Genomic DNA, 25774 nt, shown 5'->3' on the forward strand with positions numbered 1-25774 from the left:
ACACCATGGTGTACTGGTGTAAATCAGGGAGAGGAATGTACCTGTACTGGCTAAGAATTGCATCTGTAGAGGCTCCATGGGTTAGCTGAAATCCCTGGACCTGAGGCCTCCAACTCAAGATCAACTCAGAACAGTCTGTGCTCATATCCAGCTCCAGGCCCAAGTGCCTGGCACTCCCAGGGTGCCTGGCATTCAGTCTGATACCTTCATGTTCTCAGCTGAGTCTGGGTTTATGGACCTCATCCCACTCACTCACTCCCCAGTCCCCCACCCTGTTCGGAATTGCTCTGAACTTATCTTTGTTCGATTATAAAATCCATGTCTATAAGATAAATTATATCTGTTGGAAATCATACCAATGCTCAAATCCCAGAAGCCTTTGAACCAAACTCAGAATATTGTAAATGTGGAACTATGGGTGTGTTCCAAAACCCATAATATCATATTATTTAGTATGCCAGGAAAATATTTAGAATATCGAATGCAGTATGCCAAAAATACCAGGATGTCCTCCTACATCCAGTTGCATTTTGCAGTATGCAGGCAAGCACACTTTTCTGCTTATTCTGACCCACAATCCTCTGTGCAGCAAAATAAATGTCACATTGACAACAACAGAGCCTCTCCTGGTTGCCCTCCGACAGACAATATGAGCATCTCTAGTCAGCTTCTAGTTTTTTTTGTATCTCCAAGGTTAGAACAACATTCACATTTTTGAGCAATGAACTGTGGCAGATGTATGAGCTAAAAGTTCAATGTTTAAGGCGCAATGTTATGAGTAATTTGTCCCAATTGTGTGCATTTTGCAAGCAACAAATATATACTTTGTAAGGGCAGCTGCAGTGTGTACCAAAAGTAAAAATAAAAAGTAGACCATTTAAAACACAAGGTTTGACTAACTGTTTTCTGTCAATAATATTACATACACACAGATACCTTTAGCATCATGTTATAACTTGTCAGATACTTCCAGGGGATCTCTTGCAACAAGGACTACCATTGGGCGGGACTCAAACAATGCACTATTTCAGAGGCTCCAAATGTACGCCAAAAGTTGATAGCCATTGTCACTGCAGGCAGGCAGATTTTCTGCAGGTTTAGTAATTTCACTCTGCATGTGAACTTTCAACCCTGTAAATCTTGCAGTGGAGGTGGGGGTTTTGGTGGTAGAGGGGTCGCTTTTTTTCTTTTGAACAAAACAAACCCCATCTGCACCGTCTGGGTTGAGAGTAAATAGAGTGAAAAGATTCATGGCCAACTCCAAGCACTGTGGCTTTAAGAAGTTTGCACACTTGAGCAGTTGGCAGTGGGCCACTTGGCCACGTAAACAGCCCTAATCCTTTTTCCAAGGAGCTTTCAGCACTCATCTCTATGGCACATTGGCCACTGCTCCCTCCCTCAAACATTCCTGAGTATGCCTGCAGTTCTGTAGACATGCCACCAGGAGGCAATGTTAGATTTAGATTGCAAATAAGGGGCTTTGTGCTGTTGATCATTATTCACTGCTAAGGTATGTGCGTTCCTTTGATTTTCCCCTGAAGCCAAACATGTCTCAGTTTTCAACCTTTTCTTGGTGGTAATGTAAATCCTATTTAGAGCAGTCTCATTTTATACCAGTGTCAAACTGCTGCAATTAAACAAAGATACACACAACAAAGATACACACAAGTTTATAATTGTATTTAGTTTTAAATGTAGATTCGAAACATTTATTCGCATACCAAAGCAAGTTAGAGTAACACTGAAACAGTAAATTCTTTAGAATGATCCCAAACTTAAATCAACATTTCTAAACAATATTTTCTTCCAGCTGAGATGCACACAACACCACAGCTTGTTGTTTTACTTTAAATCAGCCTCTCCTAATGTCACAAAATGTGATTAAGTCCATATGCGGCAAACAACAAAATACAAAAAATGATTGTGCTTTGTGTGTGTGGTGATAGGGAAGGCCTGTTTTGGTGGGGGTTGGGGTTCCAGGGTTTTGATTTCCTCAGCTCCCTGGGGGATTTGGCAGACACAGAGTAATTTGTAGTGAAATTTCCAGCAGGGTTCATTTTGCAGGTGGCTGAGAATGAACGCAGGGCGTGGTGGGGAATGAGAGAAGCAATTTGCTGTCTGCAGGCCGTGAATATGAGTATTGTTGCACAGCAGAAGGTTTGGTGTGGGCTGGTACACACTATAGTCAGGGTCAGACCAGTGGAAAGGAGGCAATGTTTTTTAACCTGAAACTCTGGATTTTAAACTCAAGTCTCAAAACATAATTCAGTCTGTAGTAATTTTTTTTTTGTCATCTTTAATCTTTTCTATTTGTACATTCTATAAAGCATACAAATAAACTGTTGCTTTCCTTTTTATTATTTGAGACTTTTTCTTATTTTCTTCTTAGGGCTGCCAGGAAAAAGGAACATCAGAAATTGGAGAGTTGAGGTCACATGATATAGCAACATGAGTGTGCACTTGGTGGCTCATGCCAGGATACTTATTTCAATCTTACAGGCTTTGGTGTGGTTTCAAATAGAAACTCAACACTTTGAATCTGCAGCCAGAATTCAAATATATAAATAAATGCCAGACGTGAGAGTACCCAATGAAACACATATGGATTGTCAAGGGAGAAATGATTTAATTCCCTTTTATCAGCATATTTTCATTCATGCAACAACAAAAAAAGCATCTGTGATTGGAATTCCTCCAATGAAATCAGGTCAAGCCTCAATTTTTGATTAGAGTGGTTAATAAACATGGAAACCCCTTAGAGCAATGTGTTCATAAACATACAGTATTTGCAAGTCCCAACATTTTTACGTATTTAGAGAGGACAACTACATGCTCCATGGGTTTGTCAGCGTGCTCAGCCAGGGACACAGCTGGCTGGAGAATGTGATGTGCTGTCAGTCATGTTCCACCGGGGGCGGGTGTTTTTCTTTCACCCCCACTGCGGGGGAACCAATGGTGCGGCACCTGTTTTGCATTCCACCGGGGGGCCTAGGATTCGAGAGACAAGGGCTGTTTCTAGTCAAGCTACTGAGGCATAGAACGTGTAATAATGAGATGCCATATTCTTTCGGAAATAATGTGCATCCTGAAACTATGTGCTCTTTAGCGTCTTATAGATTGTTTGTAATTTGCCGTTCATCTATGTTAAAAGTTATACAGTGACAGTTAAGGGAAGTATGTTTAAAGGTTGTTTTGTAGCCTGTGTATCTGCGAGAGGCCTAGTTGTCATCGGTCTCTAGCACCAAACTGTCAGCAAAGCTTTTTTTTATTTAGTCTCATGCCATCCTGGCAGAAAGCAATCCATTGATTCACTGATGGAATATACAATATCAAACAATAACATTCTATAAAAAAGTAATATTAATCAAAAACAAACCTTATTTTGCTTGTGATTATTCCCTTTGTTATTGTCAAAATTATTTTGAATATATAAAGTTTTGAGAATGTGGAATGTGTTTGCCAGTGAAGAGGAACAGTGGTTGAAGTGATTACATGCTTGATTCATGACTAAAAGGCTGGCAGGCAGAACAAGCCCACTGAGACAGACACAGATGAGGAGCAGATAATGGGACAGCCATTAGACTGTGGTCCAGGAAAGTAGTCTTTCATCCAAGCACTATGTCCTGCCTGGCATGGCCCACTGGAGCACAGCTCACCAGCACAGATGAGGCTTCATGATGAGTCAGCTTTGATGGAGCTCAATGCCCACATGCAGAGCTAATGAGTTACACCTGTTCTAGTCACCTGCTGCAATTGATGGGACGAGTCAAGATTAAAGGAATAGGATACATATGAAGTATTGAACCATGGGATGTGGAAAATTATGCCTTCGTTTTCCATAGAGGATGACATCAGCACATGCTTTAATTGCAAGATTCTCTTCATGATTTGTTTCTTGAAAGTGTATCTATTTTACTGCAGCAGAGACAGAGAGAAAACAGAGACTAAAGACTCTTGTTTGTATACTGTACTGTATGAATTTAATCTCACATGCATGTCTGAGACATTCCATGGAGAATACTGTACAAAAAAGTTGTTCAAGAGTCTTGTAGAAGCACTATAGAGATTTGAAAATGAAGTCTTAAGGTCAAATTGGAAATCCACTTAAGTATATTTTTGAATAACTTTGAAATGTTTGAATAGCTTTACCAGTGGTGACCAGTCCGGGAAGGAGGAGCTGTTGTCTTTATAGGCATCAGACCTTGAAGTAACCAATGGAAATGCTCCTTTAGCTGGCTTTGAAAGGACTGCTCCAACTGCTTTTACAGTCTGTTTCTGTTTTTGAGATATTTAAACAAAAGCAGGTCTCTTGATCTACGCTATGTGCATCTGTGTCAAACCAGGTGCAGTCTGACTATTTCTGGTGTATGAAGCACATTTTATACAATAATTCGTTGTGGAGATTCTTGGCTCCCCTCTGCCAACTAAAACCAGATGAAAGCTGTTGATGCTGGGTGGTTTTCAGACCAAGGTTTTTCCTGTTGGGGTATGGGCAGGTTTGGAAGACAGGAAAAAGGATGTCGTCAACCTTAGCTTTCAGCATTCCAATTAGTGGTGATGATGAACCCCACCAACTACCCCACCCCCACCACACTCGAGTTGAGCGGCATCTCTCTCAATACCGCGATGAGATTCTTGATCCATGCAGTTACACTATTAAATATCAAAAATACCAAGCAGGTTATGCAGTATGGGAATTAACAAAATACACTGAAAAATCTACATTCCAATACTGATCATGCCATGCTGAGACACAACATGAGGTAAACACTATAATAAGTACAAGTGCAACCCCAGCTGTGAGACCAACACGGCAATTTGTTTGAAAGATGACATGGCTAATGCAAACCACTTACTGCTGGACTCCATAAATTCTGCAAGGGGTTGGAGGGTGAAGGGCTGTATACGCTGCTCATCCTCTAAAGCACTTGGAACATTTGTTGCACGTCACTGACAGACGCTGCATTTCCTGCGCTCTCAGATGTTTCTCTACAGCTGTGAAACAAATGTTAAGCAGAAATGAAAGTTTCATTATTATTATTATTATCACATTATTTATTTTTTTACTGTGAAAGGCAAAGCCTTGTTAATTTTTTCAATTTCTAATGGATTTGGTTACTGCTTAAGTTATCCTCAGTTTAATTTGCAGCGAAGATAAAGCTACACTTATACAGCAAAAATGATGTAAATAAGAGTAACCGCTGCCACAGATCTGCATTGAATATTGAAGAAATAGACATGATGTAAGAACATGTGGTGCATAGGTAATATCATTCCTTGATAATAAATAAATATAATTAGAAATCTGCATTAATCCTTAATCATGAAGCAATAAAGAATGCATGCAGCATGTTCAGACCTATTCTTGCTGGATAACCCTTGTGAGGTCACACATGACAACATCTCATCCCCACCACACTACATTTTACACTTCGGGAGAACTCACAATCAAATGACATGACACTGATAATTCTACAAAGCCCCATTGACTGGTGGGGCCAAACAAAGTGGAGGTTATCAGGCAAGGGCATGATAGATGGATTAGTCAACACTGAGGATGGACACTGGAGCCAGGCACCTATCTCTCATCGTTGGGACAAAGCCGCCATACAGTGGGAGGAGGTCACTGTCGACCCAGGTCCTTGGAGAGTGGTTCCTGATCCAGGGCAGATAAAGACACAAAGTGACAGGTCTTTTATTCCCCCCACCCCCCTGCCCCTGGGCAGGCTTGTAACATTTATGACTGTGTGGCCCAGACAGGGCTGGTGTCAGCCCTGTGCTGGGTTGTGTGCAGACACACAACCATGTTGACTGGTCACCAACTGTCATGTGTCAGTGTGGGAGTACTTCACACCAGCCTTGAATCAGATGGGTCTTGCTTGGCTCTGCTAATACAGGAACTATCTCGAATTGTATGTTTAATATTTTGTTGATAATTTTAGAATGCATATTTGTTCCACAGGTTACTCTACAATAAATATCATAAAAAAATACTTGCTCATAAAAGAGCAAGTGTTTTACTACAGCTTAGTACAAACCGGACAGGATTGACTGCCTCACCCTTTTCCAACACACATCTCCTTTAGCAGGAGTCTTGGATATTGTTTAGCAAACTGTCTCATATGGATGTAAAATGATTCACAAAACGTACAGAAAAATAAGCTGTAGGGTAGTTCTTGAGTGCTTCAAAATGATATATTCTCATTTTATCTAAGCTTGATGAATAGAGGCCTGATTCTGTTCACAGCTCTGGAGGGGTGTTGCTCAGAGGGCTGACAGAGAGAGTGGTGCTGGCGGATGACCCTCCTCTCAGGGCCTCTTCATTGTTGCCATCTGGATCTCCTTGACACCTGAGAGGTTTCCAAGGCATTCTCCTAGCCTGGTCAGGCCAGCCCATGGAAGCCCCTCTCACCACAGCAATGAGTGAGTGAGAACAGGCTCCTATAGATAAAGGCACATGGAGGAATAGACCACTGAATAGCAGTAGACTGTGTGTGTGTGTGTGTTTGTGTGCGTAAGAGAGAGAGAGAGAGAGAGAGAGAGAGAGAGAGAGAGAGAGAGAGGTGGGGGGGTCTTGTCTGTCTTTGTGTAGAGCTGATGAGTGAGATTTAGACCCAGGGGGATCACGTCACCTCAGAGATAGCCACCATTGCTTAGCAACTACAGCCCTCAGGTCTAGAAGAGGAAGTGAAAACGGAAAATTGATCACAAAATATTCAGATCTAATGTAACATATTTGTTTTCTCTATTTTGTTTACTCAGCACAGCTTTACTTTTACAATACTAATTGTAACTTTTTTTATACCTGCATAGACTTTTTGACGGTTGAACTCGATTTAGTGCTAGTGTGTCCAATTAGTTGTCTTTTACATGTCAAAAGAAGAAATTTGACACAGGACCTCCCTACTGTATATTGAACATCTACAACTGGCCTTTCATCCTCTGTATGGCATTTTCTCTTCTATAATCCAATACAAGTACATACTGTATTACAATGTTTCCTCCACCTTTGATTATAATAGTCTTTCACACTCTCAAAAGCACTGTTACTGTATAAGTGTGTCTCTTTTTGAGAAGGTTAGCTGTTCGGCATTAATGGTGGAGCAAAGCATACACAGTAACAATGCAGTGTAACTAATTAACCCTTTTTAGGAATGCACAAATCCAGTATACTGTGTATAGCTTATCCATTAAGAATGAAGTTTACTTTGTTTGGGCAATTTGTTTACAAGCTTTCACTCACTTCAAAGTGTGACTAGCCCAGCCTGCGGTGTCCAGACTTGGAGCTCATTTCAGCCGTGTAACTAGACAAATTATTGTCTTCCAGCTAGACAGTTCAGAGGAGGCACGTCGATGCTGAAGGTGCAGCTGGGCCTGAAATTGCTTTGTTTAAACTTGTCAGGTTAGAATTGAGATTTGAAAAAGGTTTGGTCCTCAGGCAACTGCAAGTGTAAGTGGTCTCAGGAGAGCTTGCACACATCTCCACCCTGGGGGGGGGGCAGTTCACATGCATTCAATTTGAAGTCAGACTGGACGTTTGGCATAACAAGACTATCTGAAAATTAATGCTCTATAGCTTTGTTTACCATCTGGCAGTTTGGAACACAACATACCTCTCTATACCATATTTCAGTCATTAAACATTTTTGAATTGCACGTTATGGGCCCCATTTGTTGATGTTTACCCCTCTTTCTCTTTCCATCTAGTATTCTGGTGATTGAAATGTGCTGCTTGGAACATCCAAATTGGACAGTGAAGTAAATAAAGTGAATGATTAATGATTCATTCATTTGAAATGAAGCAAGCTCAAATAATTTTTTATGACATCTTGATTTCATTACAAAGAGCTGTGAGAGTTGTTTAATTCATTCTTCACACTTTCAACAGTCCATTAAACATCTATAAATCTTCCAGAAAATACAAAATGAAAGTGTTTGTCGTCTGAAGTTACATGTACCGGTAGTATTGAAAGGACCTGTAAAGCACACAGTGTTGATTTGTGTACCTCTTCAGGTCATGCATGCTAGGGCAAGATTATAATGTATCAGCATCATTATCCTTATCTTTATTATAACATTTCACTTATTAAACACGTGTATTTACACATAAATGTTTTGTCTTGCACCATAGAAACTGATTACATTTTCTTCAAGCTCTGCCAACCATTTATCACATTATCAAAAGAGTTGTCTTCCATCCTATTTTATTCATGTTATGGTTCTGGAAATTGTCTGCTTGTCATATTCACAGGTTTAAGGCGTACCTGTATATGACTCAAATAAATGACATGCATTCAGTAGTAACCAGAGCAGAAAGAGCTCATGTATTTCATTTGTGTCATTTTATGTCAGACCCTTTTGCTCTCTTTAAATATTCAAGAGTAAAGCCCTTATCAATTTATTTGTGGCACATTATTGTTTAATGAAGATTATAAATTAAATAGACACTAAATGAGTGAATGGAAAACAACTGTGGTTCCGCTTATTCATTTAACTATGCGTAGATGCCTCTCTGCGAAAGTGCTCCCCTTTTCAATCATTCCAGATCCTATACAGTAGTTATAAAATGGTTATTGAGGTTGTGTGTGTGTGTGTGTGTGTGTGTGTGTGTGTGTGTGTGTGTGTGTGTGTGTGTGTGTGTGTGTGTGTGTGTGTGTGTGTGTGTGTGTGTATGTATGTACGTTTGAAAATCCATTCCAATAATTTTACAAACACAATACTCACTTGTGTGGAGGGTGCTCCTCTGTGCTTTCTGTCAGAAAAAGCCTGTCTACTGAATCCATTGAATTAATAGACAGCAATGCATAACACATCTAAAGATCATGTTGTAAACTTGGATATCCATATCCTGAGACCATGATGGAATACTGACATTTATTTAACTAGGGAAAGTCTGTCATGAAGTCCAAGAAAATCATCCAACCCAAGCCACAATATTACAGTATCTAAGCTTGTGGGCAGGGAAATGGGAGTGACAATATTTAATGAGGAGCTTGACTATGTTTTTGGGAACCACACATTTTCAATATCTGCCACCAGTAGAGGGTGCCATGTGCCCTGGTGGATTCCCATCTTGAGTGAATGGGGATTGAGACTTGTCAATCAATAACTGAATATGGCAAATAAACAGCAAAATATACATCAGTCCTAGAGATTTCCCTTCCTACTTTTTATAAAGAATATCCCCTTTCACTGGTACATTTGAAGGGAGAAAATGTTTGATATAATTGAACGACAGCCTTCTATATGCACCAACAATGCTTCATAATCATCTACCCTTTCTTACTGTATCTGCTGCCTGAAAACCTCTCTACATTTTCACCCACATTAGTCCCCATGGTCTTGTTAGCCTTTATCTGTTATTTACAATGTATTTTGTATACTTAAAATAAAACCTGGTTCACGATAGCGAACATATTTGCATCATATGTTTTTTGGATACATACGTTACAGGATATAAATAGTCTCTTGTCATTCCCCAGTATAGATATTTATCTAATGCTATTTCTCCCTTAATGAAGCCAACTGGGTTAAAAATACCTTGACATGCTGGCTATGTGCTTTGTGTCTCTTGCCTGTGTGAGCTTGCGAGTTCATGTGCGCATTTGTTTGTGTTGTATATTTATTTGCGAAACATCATCTCAGTGATGAGCTTTGTATAGATATAATAGCTGGTCTGCAGTGTTGTGCTGGCCTGGTGCTGGTGGTGGGCCTGAGTTGAAACAGCTGCCACTACCACTTTGCCTCCAGCTGCTTCCAAATTGGCCGCACCATTAAGTTATTATCTGTTTACGACCCAATTTCAAAGCAATCACGAGTTATTCAAGAACTGTGATGGTATAGTATTGTTGAGGATACTGTTGAGAAGACTGGGTTATGATTTCACGAATCTCTTAAATATTAGGTTGATTTCAATTTTTTTGTAATGTTTGAAGTTTTCTTCCTGTGTCTCTATTAGTGGATCTCAAGTCTCTATGCAAGTTTGTATCCACCAGCCACTGTATGTTTAGTAACTCCTCAGGTATTTTGCTATATTTAGTTGTAAAATCAATATTTTCCTGTTGACTTAAAAAATTCTGCACAGCGCAGTTTTATTTCACAAAATATTCCCATTAATAATGCACACTATCTTTGACATTTTGTTTTGTACAGTTCACCAAACAGGTGAGAATTTTTTGCCAATACATAACGATTTCTCCTGCAATGCAAACTAATCTGTAGCCTAATGTTGTGAGCTAACATTGGATTTGCATTCATAACATGAAAAGTAGATCTACGTACATGCAGCTAATATTGTTAGCTTCATATTGTAATATGATAATTCTCTAATGCAGACAATGGTAGAGAGCTGTAATATTGTCATAAAACGTCTATGTTACTATTGTAAGGCTGGACAGTGCCTCCCTCAGAGGATAAGGGGAAGAACAGATTTATCTTATTTGCACTGGTTCTTGACTGGAAGACATCCAAACCCAAACTGCCAGAGGACGAACCGCAGCAAAGTGTAATTCAAACTCTCTGAAGCCAGACTCTCAATGCTTAGCCTTTATGAATAAAGCTCAGGCCATGTTATGCTTTTATAGATGTTTTGCTTAATCACATCATTGCTTAATTCCCAATGTAATGTACTACAATACATAAATATCATTTTTTGTGACCACTGCTACTGTAAGATAAGCCTGAATAGAAATGAGCCAAAAAAGAAATGCTAGTGTCTACTAGTGTGCAAGTATATCAAGTCATACTTAGCAAGTATGGCAAGTCTTTCTTAGCATTTTGAGTATTTATACATACAGTACATTGGACGAGTATTATGCTAATATCCGAATTCCCTAATAACCCCATACTTTTCCCTACCAAGGCGGCTGACGCTATCTGGAGAAAAGTGGAAGTTAAATATAGACAGAAAAATATGCATCCAGTGCAAAACTACGAGTGAAAAAACGAATTGGACAGTAGTCTGCATGCACTGGATTCAGTGTGATTCAGTGTGATTTGACAATAATCATTGTTGTCACTGAAACATGATAATTATTAACAATAAAAATAATTGAAAAGAACTATACAATTTTGTTTGTATGTGCCCACAATTGGCAGCAAATCTCATGGCACTGGGTTTAAAATGAAAGAAAAAATGCAATCAAACAGTTAAAAACTGAAGTAAACAGATAAGTTAAACAGTTGAAAAGATAAGCCGTCAGAAAGATAAACCTTATAAACTAGCTTTAAAAATGTCTATTGACTGAGGTCATACTATGTGGGCCTCTACACACATGTACACACATTCAATTTCCTTGTATGAAACATAAACAATTCAATGCAAACACAAGCACAACAGCAAAACAACAAAAATAGTGAACTATTTCAGTGCAGATGATTCAACAAGCCTTTATAAGGGATGAGCAAGGGATGCATCAGAATGTTAGCATGTGTCATTAGACAGTGGCTTCATGCTCACTATAGCTTCCAGTTAGGTCTATAAGGGCAGGACAGTCTAGGGTTAACCACCTCTGAGGAGAAGACACCTCCTTTAGTAACTTCTAGAAAACTTCCTGCATTCTGGTCTTGTTTTATCTGCCATCTGTTTACAGAAATGTAATAGAAAATATAGATTTCAATCACAAGGGCCAAGTGCAAGATTGGTTTATGCTCAACTGGTTGCTGAGAGATAGTATTCATAATATGAGGTTTAGGCATGCTAGACTGAGTTCTATCAGAAGGGAACTTTGGGAATGATGTAAAGTGTGTAAGTTGCTCCAGTATTATAATTTTAAGGTGATGACACATGATCATAAGACAATCTTATAGGCTTCAAAAAGCACTTTTAAAGAAAATGCTCAGGGCATGTCTTAGAAAAAACATTATATGGGGCACAGAGGAATTGCCTCTGAAATGGAAATGTAGAGCAACGGAATAAGATGCTCCTATAATGTACTTTACATGGAAGAAGTCTTTAGATTGGATTGCCTTTCTATTGGACCTGCTAGCGATGCAAGGCTGTCAAACGTGAAAGTATCCAGCTTCATCAACTTTCATGGTCTGATGGAATCATGCCAGCTTGTTCTGAAGCTGATTGGTTTGAGAGACTCACACCTGCAAGTGATAGTTCTTTATTGGCCCTAGGCTTTCTCCTCACTGGCCTTTCACAGGATAATGTAGCAGCATTTCCAGTCAGATAGAGATTGGGGGAAATAATGGACTGTAAGGGGATAGGGTGGTGGTGGGTGAGATGCAGCATGTGTGAATGCTCAGTTTCATTACATGGCAGATCTGATGTTTTCCTTCACCATACTTAAACCAGGTTACTATTTTACATGAGGGTTTGGCAGTGCGCGAAATACGGGGGGGGGTCCGGGGGGGCTCGACCCCCCCCCCCCCTCCCCACCCCTCCCGATTACCCCATGAGCCCCCCTAAAAGCCTCAAAAGCTAAATTTGAAGGGAGTCTACATATTTTTCAAAATAAATTCATATTGTCATTAATGGTCACTAAAAAAAATTAATCTCACCATGTCCAGTATTCAGAATTCAAAACATGTATTCACAAATGTTTTGGCCAAGCGGAGACAGCCAGTCCTGTGTAGGCCTACATATAGTTAGCCATGTGCGCCAAACCGAAACGTTGAGAAGTCAAGGGCTAGCAAGCGAAAGCAGAGTGCAGAGCTGCCAACTCTCACGGTTTCGCCGTGTGACACACGCATTTCACCCATTTATCACGCTCTCACGCCACACCTTGTACATCTCACGCTGAAAAGGCAACGCCAAACAAGTAGCCAAGCTAACGTTGTAAACATTAACGGACGACGCGCAGGTTAACCGAGTGAAGCAACATTGACGCGCAAAATGCCGTGCATGGCCGCGGGAACTGAGGGTGTGCAGCACCCCCTGACAGCACGAGAATTTAAAATGATATGACTTAAAAATCCACCACCGTGGCACAGCTCCGCAGTAGCGGACTGGCAATTGGGAGCACCGGGAGAAAAATAACTATGGAAAACCAGGGTAAGAAACGTACGGTGGGGCTGAAAAATTAAGAGACAAAGAAATCACCTTCACTAGACTAGAAGGTTTTACCAATTGAAAATCGCTATGCGCGCTCGCATTAAGGATTGAACTCCCTAACTCGCATCACATTTGAACACAGACTATGCTTGCATTAGCAGGGCAGATGCTAAACAGCAGGACCAGATGAGACTGAACAGCCATGAAGAAAAGCCAAATATATGAAATTAGACTACACTGCCCTAAATAGCCATAGTTTTTTTGAAAACGAGTACAGTAAAGCTTTATGCTATGTACATTATCAAGCTTTGTAGCTCACCTGATTAGCTTGACTAGCTAGCTAAGCATTCTAGCTCTAGCTCACCTTATTAGCTTGACTAGCTAGCTTAGCTAAGCTTTCTAGTTCACCTGATGGCTTGACTAGCTAGCTTACCTATAGCTTTGTACCTCACCTGATTAGCTTGACTAGCTATCTTAGCTAGCTACTTAGCTTGGCTAGCGCTTATGGTTAACATGTATGGGCACATGTAATGTTGATAGCACTAGCAGGTATTAAAAGATTACACATTTTTATAATTACACATTTTTTGAATGTATGAAAGCTTTGAAATGATAACCAGATCCGATCTTTGCTGTGCGCAACTGAAAATGCCGCATGAAGATTGAAAATGGAATCCCCGCCTCTGCAATTCTCTCCTTTCTCGCGATTGGTTGTCAGATTAAACCAATCACAAACATTTCTGCCCTCAGGACAACGTTGAGTAAAGAAAATTCCCCCGAGCCAACGAAGCAGGTGTGCGCATGGAAAGACCGCAACTGTCTCTGATAGGCTATACCTGGCATTTATTCAGTTAATTGCTCTTGTAAATGCGCCAGGTTCCTGCCAATTATTTGTCATGTCTGCATTGTAATGCACAACTTTGCCTCCTCCCCAAGGCTGGCTGCCAGGCCAATTTATCCCCGCCCACAAAAACATTTGGTCGGGAAGTTGGGTCTGCAGTAGCCTGGCTGCCAGCTCAACTTATCTCCGCCCACAAAAAAATTTGGTCGGGAAGTTGGGTCTGGAGTAGCCTGGCTGCCAGCCCAACTTCTCCCCGCCCAAAAAAAAATTTGGTCGGGAAGTTGGGTCTGGAGGGTCTCGTATTGGGGACCAACTACAGAAAACCAGAATCTGGGCGAACCAATGAAATTGCCAGGGCGGGCTTTATACGATGATGGACAGATGATCAACAGTAACGTAATCACCCACGACACAAAAGAGCGCTTAAGTTGAATTCGTTTTGAACAAACATGGCTACCGCTGGAGATCTGGGATGTTATGATACTGCCATCGAGCCTGTTTTAGAAGACATCGACAGCGCATTAATTTTGAAAGAGGAACAGAGACGCAATGAAGGCATTTGTCGATGGAAAATATGTTTTTGCCGTCCTTCCTACGGGATTCGGTAAAAGTTTAATTTATCAGCTGGCCCCGATGGTTGCGAAGAAGATGGGACACAATGAAAACCCAGTGGCCATTGTGGTTTCTCCTTTTCTTTTGTGGAGTTGTAATGCTAAACGGAGAACTTGTTCGTATATGCATTGCCCTTTATTGTTTCGCTCAAAAAGGTTGACCGTGTGAAGAAGTACTCCCCCTACCCTTAAATTAATTTTACAACACCGGCAAAAATAGTTTGTATTCATTCTTCAAGCATACTTCAAGTCTGCTTGCAGTTTAGTCAGTAAAGATTTAGCTGCCTCTCAGTTTAGTTCTGTTGACAACAACTATGCCGTGGCGCTTAACATACGTCACATACTCTGTTGCTCTGATTGGTTGTAGATCTATCCAATTGAGCGAAGAGGCATTTGTTTTCCAGGCTCGTTTGAAACACGCTTCGTAGTCAAAGCCCAACGGAGAGTTCCCAGACTCATATTCTGACTAGAATTATGAGTATGACAACGTCAGGCTAGGTCTGGAGGGGCTTGATTGCGGAAAAACTATATCCGAACAGGAGCTGTTCGGACCAATTAAATTGTCAGGGCGGGCTTTATACGATGATGAACAGATGTCAACAGTAACGTAATCAACAACGTCACCAAAGAGCGCTTGGGTTTAATTTGTTTTCAACAAACAACATATTACGTTGCTCTGATTGGTTGTAGGTCTATCCAATTGAGCGAAGAGGTATTTGTTTTACGAGCTCGGTTGACACACGCCCCATAGTCACAGCCCAACGGAGAGTTTTCAGACTCATATTCTGACTATAATTATGAGTATGACAACGTCAGGCTAGAACTCCCTATTAGCATCACATCAAACCCAGAATGTACATGTATTAGCAGGGCACTGTGGTGGCGTATACGGGAGCCGGTTCTGGTGGACCGGTCTGGAATCAAAGTCCAGGGCCTATTTTTACTCCCAGTCCGTCCTTGCCTACTGCACATTGAGCAAATTTAGATCGGTATTGCACAACAATCGCGAGATGGGGACCCCCCGAATATTGACGGGGATTTTGCAAACTGGTTTCCAGCTAAATGGCTGGAGCTTATTCTGGTATTGGCTTTGCATAAGACACAATGGCTTGCTAAGTATTTCCCAAGTCACTTCTTTAGTGATAATCAATGTGTTTGAGAATCCCATTCAATCCACCTGCTGTAGGATGTTAGCTTTGATTGGCGATAGATCAGACTGTATTAGGTAACAAAGGACTTGGATTATCTCCTTGGTAGTCACAGATCGATGGTGAAAGAGAGGGGAGAGAGAGAGAGAGAGAGAGAGAGAGAAGGAGAGTGAGAGTGAGAGAGAAAGAGAGAGAGATGGTGCAACTTTTATATTAATTCTGTTGTGGGAGGAGAGGGTGGTTTCAAAGCATTTGTGTACCTATTGCAACAGGTTTAAACACGGTACAACCATCAACCCCCTTTTACCATCTTTCGACACAGGCTCAATCCTATGGTTGGAATGAATAGACTGGATGCTCAGTTAAAAGAAAAGATTAGTCATCTTGTGTTGTCTTTGACTTAAGTGTGCTGAACATTCATAGAATCACAGTTAAAGGTACCTGCTTTGGCACAATGGTACAGACACGCCCATAAAACATTGTGTGCTCAGAAACTTCTCATCTGCCAGCAATTCAGGTTTTGATCCAGAGCTATGGATTAGCTATTATTTAGAAAGAAAGAAAATTCTGTTGAGATTTTTCGGGCCTATTTCAAGCTTTCCACAGACTTTTGTTTCTTGCAATTTTCTTTGCATATGAACCTGAGCAAGTGCACCTTTGAGAGGGTGAGTCCAGTCAAGACAAACTGTCAAGTAAAATCTGTAGCTCTGAGGGTGGAGTTTTGGCTACAACCCCACAACCACATGCCATTGGGAATTCAATCCTGTAAAGAATGCACATATGCTTGTTGGAGGCACGGCCCTTGGGTGAAAGCCTTCTTTGGAGCTTCCAGCTGCAGCGAGAGAGGACTCTCATCCACTCTATTCATCCCCAGGCCTGACTCACACCAAACTGAATGCACACCCTGTCCACACGAGTAAAGTAACAACCATATATATTTTGTTAAATGAGGGTCTCAGTGGATACATTGCCTGCTTAAATATGTAATTTTTTCCAATGGACAGGACAGATGTAAAGGGAGAAATCTGAGAAAGTAGGGAAGATTTCAACGTTACAATTTTGTAATTTTTCTTTTATCAGCATGGGTGATGAAAATATGCTTGTGCTAAATGACATCATGCGATTCATGTGATTTACACTCCTAATTGGCTGTTGGCAAGAGTTGCACCTCCCATGAGAAAAGCGTAAGACGTATATTTATTTTCTGAGTCATTGTCCTCCAGTCCAGTCAGCAAGGCCATTGTGCACATGAGAATTGTTAGCTCATGTGTCTTGAGTGAAGTCAGAGTAAATCACTTTTTTGCTAACCAGACAAATTGGCAATGGTGAAATCTAGCCCAAGAATGAAAAGAGACACAACATGCCCCTGAACTATGTCTTGCTTACATCCACTAATCGAGATGGAGGCATGTTTTTAAGAGACAAAAGTGTAATAATGTTACTGCAGCACATGTTTTTAAGGAAACAGTAATTTCCTATGGACATGTTGTTTAGGATGATGGCAGTCTCTCCCTGCCTCTCTTGTTTGGGATGTTTGATATCAGGCTAAAGCACTCCCAGAATTACAAATAGGACTCAAGTAGGGCATCACACAATCTTCTCTTTATCCTCAAAAGTGATTTTGAGTGTTTAAGTATGAATTAAAATATACATTTTATAATTAAACCACTGAGCTTGAATGTGTATACTGTCTCAAAAGAATACATGTCTTTTTTGGAATTATTGTCTGTATGAATACTATAAATACAACTTTTGAACTATAATTTTGTTTTTGTTTGGATGGATCATAAAAGTGCTATGAAAGTGATACTGATGAAAATGTATGTAGCTACTGTAGAATTTTTTTGGGTTATTACGGTAATCACAATCCTCATTGTGCATAGTATAGCTGCCTGTTTTACACAAATACTTGTTTTCATAAACATTTGAAGAATTCTTCATACAGTGCATACGTTGTTATGTCCTCTGTCACCCATGTCCTTATGTGGGATTCTGTGAGAGTCTCACAGAATCCGACTCTCTCATTCTGTGAGAGTCGCACAGTCTGCAGCTAAAATGGAGCAGATATTCTATGCAGGGTTTAAAACATGTGGGTTGTGTTTATGACTCCTCTCAGGCTAGACAGTCTTTTCTGATTTGCACATTGCATTATTTAAATCTCTGACAGAGTTTTGTTTTCAACTTAGTCCAACATTTATTTCTCTTTTCCCTGTAGTTTTCCCATTCGTGTGCTGCTGGGTGCCAAAATGTGGCTCTGTGGAGCTATGCTGGAACAGAGAGTGTGATGGGAGAGCAGAGGAGGTCTCTGTGTGTGGCTCAGAACTCAGCTCACATTCATCTGTGTGCTATGAATTAATGGTCTGCTGGTGTGTGGCTGACGCCCTCAGCACAAGCCCCAAGCCACAGTACAGCTCTTCACTCTGTGCTGCTTCATATTAGATCAACCAGTGAGGCTCACCAAAATGGCAGATTATGACCAATTGTAACAGAAAGGATCATGTCGACCATACATTGCAAGACATACATTTTGGAGGGTCTAACATTTGAGGTCCCATGTTTTTGAAGGAACAGATTTTTTTACTCCTGCCCCTTGAAGGCACTTAGAGGAGTTAGGGCCAAGGTACGCTGAACCATCATTTCATGCTGTCAAAGATAGACCACCTCACAAGCTATTCGTTTTTTATTGTCACACCCCCCAGTTTCTGTTCACCGTGACAAGATCAAATCCTTTAATTTCAGCTTCTATTTCTTACCTGGGGAATCCAGAAAAGGCGAAGCAGAAATAATGTGTGTGTCAGAGGGAAGGTGTCCTTTTGTTCCTGTGTGATTAATTTTTGGTATCTGTTTCAGTCCAGCAGCAAGATTAAGCCCATCATACCAGGCTATATAACAGAGGAGGATTTTCATTCCATTCAACTAAGCAGAGAATGTTACTTCTGGAAATGGATGCCTTGTCACATAGCAATGAGCATTACAGATATTGTCCCTGTGCACAAGATGAACACAATACATCAATCATGTTTAGATTACTTCATTCCAGTATTCAAATAGGAGAACACTAGACAAAAGTAATTACTCCATCTTTAGACAAATGTTCTGTCTGGATGATGGAAATTACCCTAATGGTTGAGGAAATGTGTTGGTGAAATCAGCAAACAAATCTGTGTCGCACAAGCATGACATGACTTGACCATGATTTTCTTTTCATCCCCTAGTCTGAGTTTTCACCAGTACCAGTTTTGTGCCTCTGTACTACCATGTAAACGTCAGGCGAAAAACACAACAAATTCAGACAGTATTACTGTATCAATGTTTGTCGTGCTGAGATAGCTGTAGTGGTGAACCAGCTGTGTCCCACTGAGAAAATAGAGGCACCAGTCATGAATCAGAACGTAGTCTGTCTTCCAATAAACTAATAACAAGAGAAGCCAATTCATTTTTATGGTTTATAAACAGTCAATGAATTGTGGTCTGCCCCTCGCTGACTTCATTAAGACACCACACCTATTTTGCTTTCTTTGAATATACTGTGGGACACCCAAACCCTTGGATGTCAAAAGTCTACCATTTAACGGAACCAATGTTGGTTTGAGTGCTACTGCAACAAGGGTGGTGTAGCAATAGTATTTGTAAGTGCTGTGACTACCATGGCACTAACACTGTTTTCTAAGCCAGGGTGAATGTATACTTATGTGAGACTGCGTGTGGCCTCCAACAGTGTGCTGACCTTGGATGAAGATCAAGCCCTGTTTCCTCGGCTCAGAACATTTTATCACTCCAGTGTCTCTTAGATTCCTGCCGTCCATCAATGTCACAATGCTTGTTATTGATCAGAAAATCATGCATCTGATGTTCACAGTAACTCATCCAGGATCCTCATCACCTTTCAGCGTGTGTGCACTCTGTCATTTACCACGCCAAATCTGTCTGACAGAGAGGTGGATCCACAGTGTAATGTACTACAGCATGTTGAAAGGCTCTATGAACGGCATATTTATTGTGAAATGAAACTAGCCATACCATGTTGAAAATTAACAGTTACAGAACACAATCCATGAAATTAACAACACTTAAAGCACTCAAAAACAGTTGAGAAACCAAAACAAGTTTAAGTGCAAGCTTCAGCAAAGTAAGGCCAAGAGATTAACCAGTTTCACACTTGGATAGGGTTTTATGACACAGGCCTCTAAACACTGCATGGAAAACTGTACAAATGGCTGCAGGAAATTACTGCAAATTTACCATTTTCACATGCCTTGGGATTCTAGCGTGTGGAAATAAGATGTGTAGCATGGGGGAACATTAATCTAATTTGAATAAGTCAACATATACCAGGCTTTTGGGTTTAGTACTGGGGAGACATGCTGTGTCTCCACAGGAGCGGCCCTTAGGCTTGTTAGTTTGCGTCTGATTGACTTGTTGGGCCACAGTAATCACAAGGTACACAAGCTGTAAATGTCACTGCTGTGTTTAATGTTGGTCTCCCTCTAGTTGTCTGATAGACATGTTATTTTCATCCTGCAAATAACGTGTGTCCTAGATCTAGTAGCACCACATAAAAAATCCAATAAAAACATAATGTCATAATAATAATATAAGATAAAAGACAAAAATAGTCCCCAAAAAGTCCTAGAGTAAACAGGAGATTAGCTCTGGTTATTTATTCATACATACACTGATGGAGGGAGTGTTCATTTTGGACATTTTTCTTAGTCTTTCTTTGACCCGAACCATCAGAATAGAAGAGGCTCTTCAAATCCCATTCTGTATCTTGGGTACAGTATCAGTAAAGGACAAGGACTCAGAGGGGCTTTAAGGAGTGAAAAATCCATACAGTATTTCACACGTCAAGGAGCTTAGAGCAATGTTGACTCATCTCAGCCTACAGGAATCAATACCTAAAGCCCCTCTAACCAAGTAGTAGCATGGAGAAGAGCTCCACCCTCCACTGTTCATCTTTTGCTGCAAATATGGAAATATTCTCTCATGTTCACATTCAAATAATAATGGTAAGCATGTTCATCGTCACAAACAATTACAGAATAAAGAGTTGTTTACATACTGTACAACCCTTTAGTTATTTAAATGAATAGGAATTTGGTAAGTGATATTATGCTAAATTAGGAGATGGGATGTGACTCATTTGTTTTGATATTGTTACAATTGTCCCTGAGTCCAGTCAATAACCATCGACCATATACGACTACGACCATAACCTGGTTAATGGAGTCTATTCAGATGGAAGTGCACTACGGGATGAGTAGGACGTCCAAAGCCTCAGACAACCTGGTTTTCTACCATTCCCTGCTGACTGTCTTTTTGGCTGAGACAACTTTGACAAAGTCTCTGTTCTACCACTTCAAAATCATCTTCTGTATCTCTAACCCACACAAAATCTACTCCACCTTCCCTCCCTTCTCATACCTCCCCCTCTACTTCATCCTTCACCACTCATGACTTCAGGGTACACTTTGAGGAGAAGGTGGCCAGTATCCGAGACTCCTTCACCCCTGCTGCGTCATTGTCCATCAACCGAAGAGTTCCCGGCAAGTAGTTTACCTCCTTCGAGACACTTGAGGACTCATTGGAATGACTCCTGTCCTCTGGATCCCAGTCCTTGTACCTTTCTCCAGCCAATATCGGGTGATATTCTCCCGACTCTAAGTCACTGGTTCGTTGTCAACAACTTCCAGCCAGTATCGCTCCTATCGTAAACTCTGGAACAGGCTGCTCTCAATCAGCTACGCAGCTTCCTAATCAGGAAAAACCTTGCCAGACTCTCACTATTCTGGCTTCCAAGCTAAAGTCTCGACAGAGACGGCTGAGATGGTGGCCCTTAACACAGCCAGTGCATCACTGGATCCACCCTCTCCTGGTTCAGGTCCTGCCTATTTGATATGAGCTTCCGACTAAAGGGGGTCAACTTTAGCACCTCACACTCCTCGCTACGGGAGTCTCACCGGGATCTGTGCTCGGACGCCTTCTCTTCTCCATCTATTCATGTCACTCTTTTACCGCTGCTATGTTGGCAACCTTCAGCTGTTTCTCTCCTACCCACCATATGCCCTCCAAGTCAACAAATAAACCTGGCTGACATCTCTTCATGGATGTCCTCCCCCAAACTAAAACTGAATCCATAACCTCCCCAATCACTAATGACAGCATCTCTATGGCAGCCTTTCGCTTTGCAAGAAACATAAGCGTTATCGATGACAGCCTAGATTTCAAGAAACACTTGCTTGCATGGCACAACTGTTAATGTTCTCTATGCAAGCTGAAGAGGATCAATTAGGTTCCATCCAGGTACTCCTCTCACTTATCTTGACTCATCTTGCATATATATTAATATAAATAATGTATTTATTTAGCAGGATCTTTCATCAAAAGCATCATACAAATATGCATTTAGAAGCTACAGCAGATAATCAAGGATCATAATGGACGGTTCTCCTTTACGGAAGGAAAATATATTGCAGTATATTGGAAAATACGATGTGATATATTAGGCAATATATGTCCATATATGGGATTTAATAATGATATTGTACCGAAATACATGGGATAATATATTGATGATAAATATATTACTAATATATTATGAACTATAATATATGTTCATGTAATATATTGCAATATATTGTAGAATACAGCAATGATTGCCGTTTTCCATATATAGCAACATATTCAACATGAATATATAATATATGTGTTTATATATCCCAAAATATATGCAATTTTAAATCTATAAATACCACCATAATGTATTCCGATTTATATGGGAAAAGGTATTGGTAATATATGTAAAGATATATGTATGTTTGGTGTTATATGTATGTTTAATATATGGTAGAATACATTTGAATTATATGTAAAAAATATAGCTGTGAGCAGCAATGGTGAATTCCTCCTTGAAAATGGCAAAATATTGTAAAATTGACATAATAGATAGTTACACCGGGATTACCCAGAAAACTAGAAACTGTTTTGTAAAAATAAAAAAATCGCCTATTTTTGAAGTTGAACCAGGAACCCTTCGGTTACCAGCACAACCTCTCATCCAATTGAGCCATTCCAAGATCTAGACTCTGCAGTGTTCAGTTACTGAATAATAAAATAAGACGTTTCTCCTATGGCAATCATAGTCACATTTGGTCCAAGCTCAAACAGCTCTAATTTAGTCATATTTTCACATATTAAGGTGAAACTTTGCAGGGTACTTCAGGGGGAAGTCACCTTAATATGGAGTTAGATTAGTTTCATAATTCAAACAAACAAACGCAACACGATTCAAACAAATTTAACACGATCCAAACAAACGTAACACGAATCATACAAACCTTACACGATTCAAACAAACAAACATAACACGATTCAAACAAACGTAACACGATTTTCAAATGTATTTCGTGATTCACAATTGTAACGCGATTCACAAATAAATGACCCTATTACATTCGTTTGCAACCTGACAAACACAAGTTACAAATCCCTGCATTCGTTGGTGTGAATCCTTGCATTCGTTCGTGTGGATTTTTGGAACTTTCCTGACGCGCTTTGATCCACAAATGCATTTTTTCTAAAAGATATTCTCAGCAGCCTATCAGATCGTCTCTTCCAATTTTAGCCAATCACCGGGCTCTGCGTTAGCCTAGGAAACACGGAAAATGACTAAACATGAATCCTGCCATTCTCAACAATATTTAATCAGGTATGATCATCGGTTTAATAAGATTAACAAGCAATATTTCACCTACATGCTACCAGACGACATTGCTCATGATCTGAAGGAGACGATGTCCGTCATTATGGCAGGTTGTTGAAGTCCACATAGACACGTTAATGTGATTGGCTAAAATTGGAAGAGACGATCTGATAGGCTGCTGAGGATATCTTTTAGAAAAAATGCATTTGTGGATCAAAGCGCGTCAGGAAAGTTCCAAAAATCCACACGAACGAATGCAAGGATTCACACCAACGAATGCAGGGATTTGTAACTTGTGTTTGTCAGGTTGCAAACGAATGTAATAGGGTCATTTATTTGTGAATCGCGTTACAATTGTGAATCACGAAATACATTTGAAAATCGTGTTACGTTTGTTTGAATCGTGTTATGTTTGTTTGTTTGAATCGTGTTATGTTTGTATGAATCGTGTTACGTTTGTTTGGATCGTGTTAAATTTGTTTGAATCGTGTTGCGTTTGTTTGTTTGAATTATGAAACTAATCTAACTCCATACCTTAAAGCCTATTGCTGATGGGGGAATCCTAATTATATGGAAAGATATACATGAAATAAATGTACAGATATGTGTTCAATATATTGTGGAATATATTTTAAATATAGGTAAAATTTATGGAAAAATATTTGAAATATGTGACAATGATCGCTTCCAGCAAACCTCTTTTGAATTAGCCACTTCTCCCTAAATAAATGTCAATCTTACGGTATTTGCGTTTTTGGGGGCAAATTTTCAGTTAGCAGGTGGTACTGTTTGAATCGGGATTCCATTTGAAATACTGCTGTTGACAACCTTATTAGAATACCTTCTAGATGGCTGAGCGGTTAGGGAATCAGGCAGAAGGTTGCCGGTTCGATTACCGGATTCGCGCGAAAATGAAGCTGTGTCCTTGGGCAAGGCAATTCACCCTACTTGCCTCGGGGTATGTCACCTACTGGCAGTTACTGTAAGTCACTAGATAAGATCGTCTGCTAAATGACTTAATGTAAATATCACCATATATGTCTGTACATTGTATGGGCATGTTCTCATATATGTACACATGCATTGTACAATATATCTTTCCATATAATTTTACATATATTTAAAATATATTCTACCATAAATGAAGCATACATGTGACACTATATCTTTACATAAATTACCCATACAATTTCCCATATAAGACGGCATAGATTATGGTGGTTATTTATGAATATATAATTGCATATATTTTGGGATATATAACCACATATATTATATATTAATGTTCCATATATTGCAATATATGGAACATTAATATATAAAACGGCAATCATTGCTGTATTCTGCAATATATTGCAATATATTACATGAATATATATTATAGTTTATAATATATTAGTAATATATTTATCATCAATATATTATCCCACGTATTTACATATATAATATATTGGTCAATGTAATGGAAAATAATATATAACAATATCTTAAAATGTATTTCAAATCATATATTGGTAAATATATTTTCTTTCCGTAAGGGCTAACAGTTTCATTTGGTAGTTTGTGCCAAGTAGCAGTCTACATTTCTCTCTCATTATACAGGATCTGTCTCTTCGTTCCAACATTCATGAAGATACACTGAAAATGTTTGTGAGACCTCTTTTCCCCATTGTTGGTTTAACAAAAGTAAATATTTTAGGGTATTAGCCCATGTTTTCAACAGAGGACAGTGTAAGTCAACACCTTGTTTGTCAGTTCTCACACTGCCCTTCGCAGTAGAAGTGAAGAGAAAGTGATGTGCAGGTCGGAGGTGGAAAATCTATATGAGCATGTGAACTAATGATTTTGACTGTATAGTTGAGGGCCAATGTCTCTTTGTGTATGTTGGAAGAAGGAGACAGAAACATTGAAAGTGAAGAGAAGAAAAAGTAATTTCTAAAGAATACAATGTTAGTAAAAAAATAGTACAATAGCAAATTGTCTTACTTTCAAAAAAAGAAGTTTCTGATTAAATACAGTAATTACAATTGCATGCACAGTCAGGGGGCTCCTTGAATGACAGTGTAATTCTCATCTGTCTCAAAAGCTCTTATCAAAAGTAATAGACCTGACAAGATCAAAGTGCAGCCTAGTGGTTTTCCCTCTGGCACTGTCTGACCAAGGATGAGAGGTTTTGAAGGACTTTGCCTTTGAACAGAATTGTGACTAGGGTTACCTATTTCATACGTTCTCACATTGCACAATGATGTTCTCAGTTTAGGAAACATCAGAAGGTAACATTTAGTTTTATTATTTTCTTTGACTTTGATTATATTAACACAGTTCTTCACAGCCACAGTATTGAAGGAGGATCTATAGTGATGACTGAACAATGTTTATGATACCATTTACTTTGCTGTGTTCATTCAAATGTGTTTTAATGTCTACTGGGGCAGATTGATTGCATACTAAGCTCAAGTCTGCATTTAGTGT

The 25774-nt window shown here is 39.8% G+C and overlaps 1 long non-coding RNA gene across 4 annotated transcripts; it reads right to left on the reverse strand.

The window, feature by feature from the left end:
* Positions 1-1725: 1725 nt before the first annotated feature.
* LOC124476219 lies at positions 1726-8930 on the reverse strand. Of its 4 annotated transcripts, none has more exons than XR_006957016.1 (5): positions 8725-8930; positions 6152-6441; positions 5579-5656; positions 4857-4995; positions 1726-2988 (listed from the first exon to the last, which is right to left on the reverse strand). It is a non-coding gene; the product is annotated as an uncharacterized LOC124476219 (long non-coding RNA). The 4 variants fall into 4 exon arrangements; XR_006957017.1 differs by having other exon boundaries at positions 6061-6441; XR_006957018.1 differs by having other exon boundaries at positions 5579-6441.
* Between the last annotated feature and the right edge of the window lie 16844 nt (positions 8931-25774).

This window comes from Hypomesus transpacificus, chromosome 14, assembly GCF_021917145.1.
Source record: "Hypomesus transpacificus isolate Combined female chromosome 14, fHypTra1, whole genome shotgun sequence".
NCBI lineage: Eukaryota > Metazoa > Chordata > Actinopteri > Osmeriformes > Osmeridae > Hypomesus > Hypomesus transpacificus.